The 7919-nt window shown below is 41.9% G+C and overlaps 1 pseudogene; it reads left to right on the plus strand.

Moving 5' to 3' along the window:
• LOC101654595 overlaps window positions 1–4273 on the plus strand; it is a 5305-nt pseudogene extending 1032 nt beyond the window's left edge.
• The last annotated feature ends 3646 nt before the right edge of the window (window positions 4274–7919 follow it).

Genomic DNA, 7919 nt, shown 5'->3' on the forward strand with positions numbered 1-7919 from the left:
TGTGGATCCAAGTAAAATGAAATCCTTCACAACTACAAACCTTTTCTCCATCTACGATGATGTGGCTTATTGATCTATTTGTGAGGGTTTTTCTTTTCCTTTCTCTTATCTTCTTTTAAATGTTGAGGTATAATCCCTACTGAAAGTTGTAGCTCTGTTCCTCGGTAACAGATACTTCAAGTCATCTTCACGTTCAGCTCTCAATGTCATGTCCTCTGCATATCACATCCTGTTAATGAATTTTCCTCCCTTTCTGATGCTTCATTCTACTTCATATAGGTTAGGTTCTAAGATTGTTTGCTCAGCCTACAGATTAAGTATGGCGAAAGGATGCACCCTGTCACCCACCTTTCCTGATTTTAAGCCATGTGGAATCCCATTATTCTGTTTGAAGAGCTGCCTCTTGGTCTATGTAGTTTCCTCTTGAACACAATGAAGTGTCCTGAAATTCCCCCTCTCACAATGTTTGCATAATGTATTATGATCTATACAGTTCAATGTCTTCATATAGTCGATAAAACAGAGGTAAACATCCTTTGCTATTGTTTACTGTCAGCCAAGATTCATCCTATATCATTAGCGAATGCTAGCCTCTCTTTCACATCTTCTTCTGAATTTCACTTAAGGTCTGGGCAGTTCCCTGTCTATGTACTGCGACTTCATGTGTTTTTCCATCTTTTTTGGATGCTTCTGCGTCAAACAATTTTTTTTAAATCAATGAAAATTTTATGAATAACACCTGGAAATGATGCTTGGACAGATATCTAAGGTGTTAAGATTCCGGGGCAACAGGTTATGAATGAGGAGCAAGCGCACAATTTCTGGCAGAGTAATAGCATAAACAAAAGCTATGTGTGAGAAATAGCATTGTCCCTTTGAAGAAGTGAGAGAAGATAGAGCAATGGGTACTGGGGAAAGATGCTGGAAAAGCAGGCAGCAGTTGGTCATGCTGGGCCTTAGTCTTTATCCTAAATATTTTCTATTTTCCTTTATTTACTGCAGAAAAATAGCCACTATTTCTATGGTGCTTTACAATCGACAGTGCATTACTGCTAAACAGCAATCTTAACCAGTAATAGTTTTCTCAGATGAGGGAGGTGGAGGTCAAAGAAGGAAGTATCTTGTACATAGTCAGTCCTTAAGTAGCAAAGCTGCTACCTGAGCCCATCCTCACCATAATCATAGACATAGTCTTTACCAGACTGCTGTTATTATTGTTAGGTGCCAACGAATCTGCTCCGAATCACAGCAACTCCATGTACAACAAAACCAAACCCTGCTTGTTTAGCTGCCTCCACGGCTGCCCTGAGTCACTGCCTGCACACAGCTCCAGCTGCCTGGCTCCGCGTTCTAGGCACCAATAATTTGGAGTTCTTACAACCTGGCAGACATTGACAACAAAGAGCAGCCTGAACTGGTTCAAGATTTGGATGATGTTGAAGAAGTAGAAGAAGAAGAAACTGGCGAAGAGACAAAAATCAATGTGTGTCAGTTGACTTTTCAGATGATGCAAAATCCTCAAATTCTTGCAGCCCTTCAAGAAAGACGTGATGGTCTGGTAGAAGCAGCACCAGGATACGGTGAAAGCTTGCCTAGCTAGGGTCGTTCAAAGACGAGTGAATGGTTTTGTTTTTATAAGAAAGAGCTTCTATAAAAGAGCAATTGTATACTGAGAAAACATCCCAGCCCAGTCCATCCCAAATTAAGTCCATAAGTCCAATATTAGCCCATATGTCTGATACCAGTCTGTAAATTCCTCTTCAGACTCACGCAAAACATGCAATGACACTGAATGCAGGAAGATCACAGGCCAGTGGGTGGAAAGTCTTGTGGCTCCAGTGGCAGTGGAAGCATCTCAGTGCTGGCAGAGGTCTCCACGTGGCTCCTCCAGCTCCAGGCCTCTAGTATAGCTCCATGTGTCTTGTCAGCAAGAAGATGAAGCAGAGTCTATTTGTATCTGGCCTCCAGTGAGCTATTTATCTCTTCACACCTCCAAATGAGGTCATCAAGCTGTGACCTGATTGACAGGCTAGACTCCACCCCTTCACAAATTGACACCAGGTTATGTAACTCCCACAATCTGACCTCCCTTGGCCTCCCTATTAAAGGCCAGGATCAGACAGTCCTTCACCTTCCAGACTTCTTTACCCTGTTGACACCAGCCATTCCTCTCTTGGCGCTCTGCATCTATACTGGGTTTGATCATTTGTTTCAATGGCCACAGGACTCACCAACAATACTCACAATTAAGGAGGTTTATGAAGAGAGTTAACAGGTTACCACAAGTTGGGATCAGTAAAACAGTAAAAATACAGTCATTGGCCACCCCAGCACCTCTCTTCAGCTAGCAAGCAAATCCCCCTATGGTCCTCAGCTTATCAGCCAAGTGGTCCCTTGACCTTTGCCTCCATGGACCAGGAAGCTTGCCTGTCACTGGGTCTCACAGTCCCATAGTTGCAAGCCAGATGAGAAGGTACTCCGTACTCTCAGCACTGCTCATCGGAGTCTCTGGTGGCTCTGGTCTCAAGCTCTGCCACTGCAGATAGACATTTTGACCATGCTCGTTTGATAGACCTAGGATGTCTGTGTGTCTACGGTGGCTCCTTAAAACAGAGGAGTGACTATAAGTGTTGCTTTTGTCTTTCAGCAGAACATACCCCTACGGAAACAAAGGGTGGACGTGGTTCATATGCTACTAAATGAGAGGTTTAATCCTGTTCTTATTAGCATAGCAGAAAAAATACTCCCCCAAGGTAAATTATAGCCACTGCCATTGGGCCCAGAATGATAGTGCATCACATAAGGAATTATGTCTAGAAGGGCCATCTTAATTGACTACAACTCAGGGGCCCAGGAAAAGAGAGGCCTTGTCATGGCAAGCCCAAACTGGTGAACTTGAACAAAGTCAGGAAACTGCTCCCAGAGAGGTCAGAGATGACAATTCATCCTAAATCTGGGACCAGAAGAATGATGGAATAAGCTGCACAGGCCTGCACCACTGGAGGAGGTAACAAAGCTAATAGTCATACTACGGACCAGGCACTACTGCAGACACTTTGCATAGTGCTGGGGAGGGGTGGTGGTGGGAGGAGATATGCAAACATTCTACAGAGACCCCTTGATTAAGCCCCAAAAGGACAAAAACAACACAAACATAAACAGGAGACAGAATAGGAGAGTCACAATTTGCACGGGCATTTCCAGCATTTCAAATCGCAGCTGCTCTCCAAGTCGCCAGCTCTCCCCATATCAGGTGTGGAAATGTGCGGAGGTCCCTTTACCATGCAGGAGCTTTCTCCGGGGGAAGACCATGGTCTCAGCAGCCAGGTCCGCGCAGAGAGAGCGAGTGAATGGTCTTAAAGTGAAATGTGCACAGATAGAAACCAAAGTCTATGAGGAAATTCATTATCTTGAGAGAACATATGCTGGTCTCTGCCTCCATTTGATAAGCGTTTTGAGACCACCAATGCAATTTATGAACCTACGGAGGAAGAATGTGAGCAGGAACCAGATGAAGAAGATGAAGTTGCTGAGGAGCTGAAAGAAAAGGTCACGGTTGAGGATGAAGGAAAAGAAGACCCCAAAGGAATTCCGGAGCTTTTGGTTGACTGTTTTTCAGACTGTTGACTTGCGTAGTGATATGGTTCAGGAACACAATGAACCTTTTCTGAAGACTTGAAAGATGGGAAATGCTCTCAGATGCTGGCCGGTGAGTCTGAGCGTTTCACTTTGAAACCCATGAGTATTTCACAAATGAAGTGTTGACAAAGACATATGAGATCAGAACCAGATGATTCTGATCCCTTTTCTTTTGATGGAGCAAAAGTTGTTGGCAGTAAGGGGATGCCAGATAGATTGGGGGAAAGGGGGAAATGTCGCATTGAAAATAGATAAGAAGAAGCAAAAACACAAGGGACGTGGAACAGTTGGTCCTGTGACTACACCAGTTTCCAAAGACTCTGGCATTTCTTTCTTTAATTTCTCTGCCCCCCATGAAGTTCCTGAGAGTGGAGAATTGGAGGATGATGTCAAAGCTATCCTTGCTGCCGACTTTTAAACTGATCGCTTTTTACGTGAGTGTATAATCCCAGGATCAGTGCTATACTTTACTGGAGAAGCTATTGAAGATGGTGATGATGATGATGATGATGATGATGATGATGATGATGATGATGAAGAGGAAGAAGTTGTGGAGGAAGGGGAAGAGGGAGATGAGGAAAATGGTCGAGATTATGACTTGAACAAGGATTACAACCAAAAGTCAGACTACTAAACAGAGTGCAGGCAGCAATGAAGCAGGAAGTGTGTCACCTTGAGGATAACCTGCACTGTAATATCCTAAACACAACGATTATTTACTCATAGCCTTATGCTTTTGTATTTTTTATAGACTCCATAATTCTTTTAAAGGAAAGGAACTGATTTTTTAAAATCATTTTATTGGGGGCTCTTACAACTCTTGTTACAATCCATACATCAATTGTACCCGACATATTAATACATATATTTCATCATTCTTTTCTAGACCTTTACTTTCCATTGAGCCCTTTTGATCAGTTCCTCCTTTTCCCCCTCCCCCTCCTCCCAACCCTCGTGGCCCCTTGATAGATTGTAGATTGTTAATTATTTTCAAATCGCACACTGACTGCTGTCTCCCTTCCCCTCTGGTTTCTGTTGTTCTTCCCCCTGGATGGGGGTGTGTGGTTCTGTGCCATTCATCCCACTCCCTCCCCATCTCTCCCCCCCTCCCCCTACCCTTTTGGTATCTCTATTCCCATTCCTGTTCCTGGGTGCCATGGGTTGTGAGTTTTATCTCTTGCCTTTACCTATGTACATGCTCCCGTCTAGTCTAGATTGGGAAGCGGCACTGGGGTCTTGGTGGGGGTGGAGGGGTTTGTTAAGAAGGTCTTAAGGGATCAGAGGTATATTGTGTGACCCATTAGTGCTCTACTAAACCCTAATTGACTCATTCCCTCCCTGCAATCTCTCTGTGGGGGGATGTTTCATTGTCCATAGATGTGCTTTGGGTCTCAGCTCCAACCCCCCACCATTCCCACCAATTCATTTTTGTTAGTTTGTTTACTGCTTGTTGTGAATCTTCTGATGTGCAGGCCTGGTCTCAGTGACACCTCCCGATCACACCAGCTGGTGTGCTTCTTCCACGTGGGCTATTGCTTCATTGTTGAATGGCTGCATGTTTAACTTCAAGCTTTTAAGATCCCAGATACTATATCTTTTAATAGCCGGGCACCATACTTTGTCTTCACCACATCTGCTTATGCGCCCATTTTGTCTTTAGCAATCCTGTGTTGGGGGTGGGGGGTGAGCATCACAGAATGCCAATTTGTTAGAACAAAGTGTTCTTATATTAAGGGAGGTATGAGTCGAGGCTCAAGGCCCATCTGCAGCCTCAGTGTATTGCCTTATAAATATATGTACAAAGGCTAATAACACTATTGTTATGGATTAATGTGTTTACATAAGTGCACACCTCTGTTAATCTCCCTATCTATGCCTTTGCTTCCTAGAGCTTGCCTCTGTTTCCTTTTGCCTCCTCCTGCCCCACCCTCACTTTCCCCCTTCTTCCACCTCTTAGTGCTTCCTCTCCACTAGCTTGGTGTTGCGCTAACACTCACAGGATCTCTACCTTCTCCTAGATGCTGGTTCCACTTCCCTAGTTGTTTCTCTGACCATGACGCCATTTGCTCACCACACCCTCCTCCCGACCTCCTTCTGCCTCCTCTACCTTCTGCGCCATTGGCCCCATTGCCTTCTCCCGGAGCTTCCCTCCCATGTCCAACCCATATAATTAGGCAAACCGTCAATGTCCTAGTCCAAACAATAAGAAAACATATGGTTGAAGAAAGCAAAGAAAAGAGAAAAAGATGAGAGAAAGAAAGAAAAGAAAAAAACCCTACATAAGTCCAGGTCTGTTTTCTGGTCCCCATGAGATCCTCCCCCCTGGTCCTGAGGGAGAAGGAATTGATTTTAAAGACAAATTTATTCTGCCTCTCATTTGAACTATAATTTTTCTGTAAGATATGTTGAATGCATAAATTCTCCCAAGCATGTTCATTGCTATATTGTTTGGTTCTTGTTGACTGTTTTTATTATAGCCATTAGATTGCAGTTTATGTAAGTTAACATAACTGGTAAATGAAACAGATTTCTTGCTTTGCAAATTATTTTCCTGAAGAGCCAAAGTGTTTTTTCCAGCCAGTAGGTAAACGGGTTTAAATATGCTTGCATTAGCTGTGCCTTTTAGTACTTCATTAACAAAATGCAGTGACTTATACTAAAAGAGACAACTGAATGCTTTAAAAAAAAATTTGTGAGTCAATTATATGGTTAAGAATTTCCAGTAAAATCACCGTTGATAACTATCAGATTGTTTAGATTTTTTGGAGTTTATTGACAATTAACTATAAAGATGCTAACTCATGGAATGGATATTGCTTGCCCAAGGAATGAAAAAAATAAAACCTAATTGTTTTGGATGTTTTAAAAAAACCTGATCGTTCCTGTACCATCATCACAGTTACTATGTTTGAACCCGTTGTTGCAACCACTGTATCCATCCATTGAAGGTCTTCCTCTTGTTCACTGACCCTCTACTTTACCAAGCATGGTGTTCATTTCCAGGGACTAGTCTCTTCGGATAACATATCCAAAGCACGCGAGACAAAGTCTTGCCATCTTCTCTCCCAAGGCGTATTCTGGCAATACTTACTCCAAGACAGATTTGTTTGTTCTTCTGACAATCCATAGTACTTTCATTATTCTTCACTATAATCTACTGTAATTCAGATGTATCAATTCTACTCTGGTTTTCTTCATTCTCTCTTTACCAAGATTAAGGAAAGCCAGATGACTAAACTGCATGCATCAAAATTCACAAGCTTTTTTTTTCCTTCAAAAAGAATTCAAGAGGAAGCAACAGTACAACTGACACAATAGAAATAAAGAGAATTATGACAGAATGTTGTGAGCAACTGATTCACTACTGAATGGATAGCCTAGCCTTCTCAAACTGACTCAAGAGGAAATGGAAGGTCATCCAAGACTCATAAGAAGTCAAGAAGTTAAATCAATGAATCAAACCACCCCCCTAAAATGTCCTAGTCCAGATGGCTTCATTGGGGAGTTCTTCCAAACATTAGAGAAGAATTGACACCAGCAGTGTATAACAGTTCCAAAAGATAGAAAAGGAAGGAATACTCTTTAATCCTTCTATAAAGCAAACATATCCCTGATGTCCAAGCCAGATAAAAGCATCACAAAGAAAGAAAGCAATATCTCTTATGAATACAGATGCAAAATTTCAACAAAATACCAACTAATATAAAAATAGTCATTGAAATAGTCATTACACAGAGCGACTGTTCCAGGAATTCAGGAATGATTCAATATTAGAAAATCAATATAATACACCCATCATTAGAACAAAGGAGAAGAAACACATGATCATTTCTATGGATGCAGAAAAAGCATTTGATAAAATCCAATGCTTTTTCTAAAGAAGAATCCTAAAGAAGATTGGAATAGAAGGAGAACTCATTATGATGACTCAGGGCGCATATGAAAAGCCAACAGTCAATATTATACTTAAAGGAGAAAGATTGACCTGACATCACCAAGCTGTTGTATCCATCAGCATCCATGTTGGAACCAGCCTACAGCCTCACACACAATGTACCTGAGAGGTCTGTGGTTTCTGAGAACTATCACTGGAGGTCACCAGCACCTGTCTTTCAAACTCTTTTTTTTTCTTTGATTTTATGCTCATAATTCTCTTTTTGATAAAGTGTTTATTTTTCTTTTTTTAAATCATTTTATTAGGGGCTCATACAACTCTTATCACAATCCATACATACATCAATTGTGTAAAGCACATTTGTATATTCCTTGCCCTCATCATT

This window comes from Echinops telfairi, unplaced genomic scaffold, assembly GCF_000313985.2.
Source record: "Echinops telfairi isolate 266 unplaced genomic scaffold, ASM31398v2 ScPeMD7_7468;HRSCAF=8506_0, whole genome shotgun sequence".
Lineage (NCBI taxonomy): Eukaryota > Metazoa > Chordata > Mammalia > Afrosoricida > Tenrecidae > Echinops > Echinops telfairi.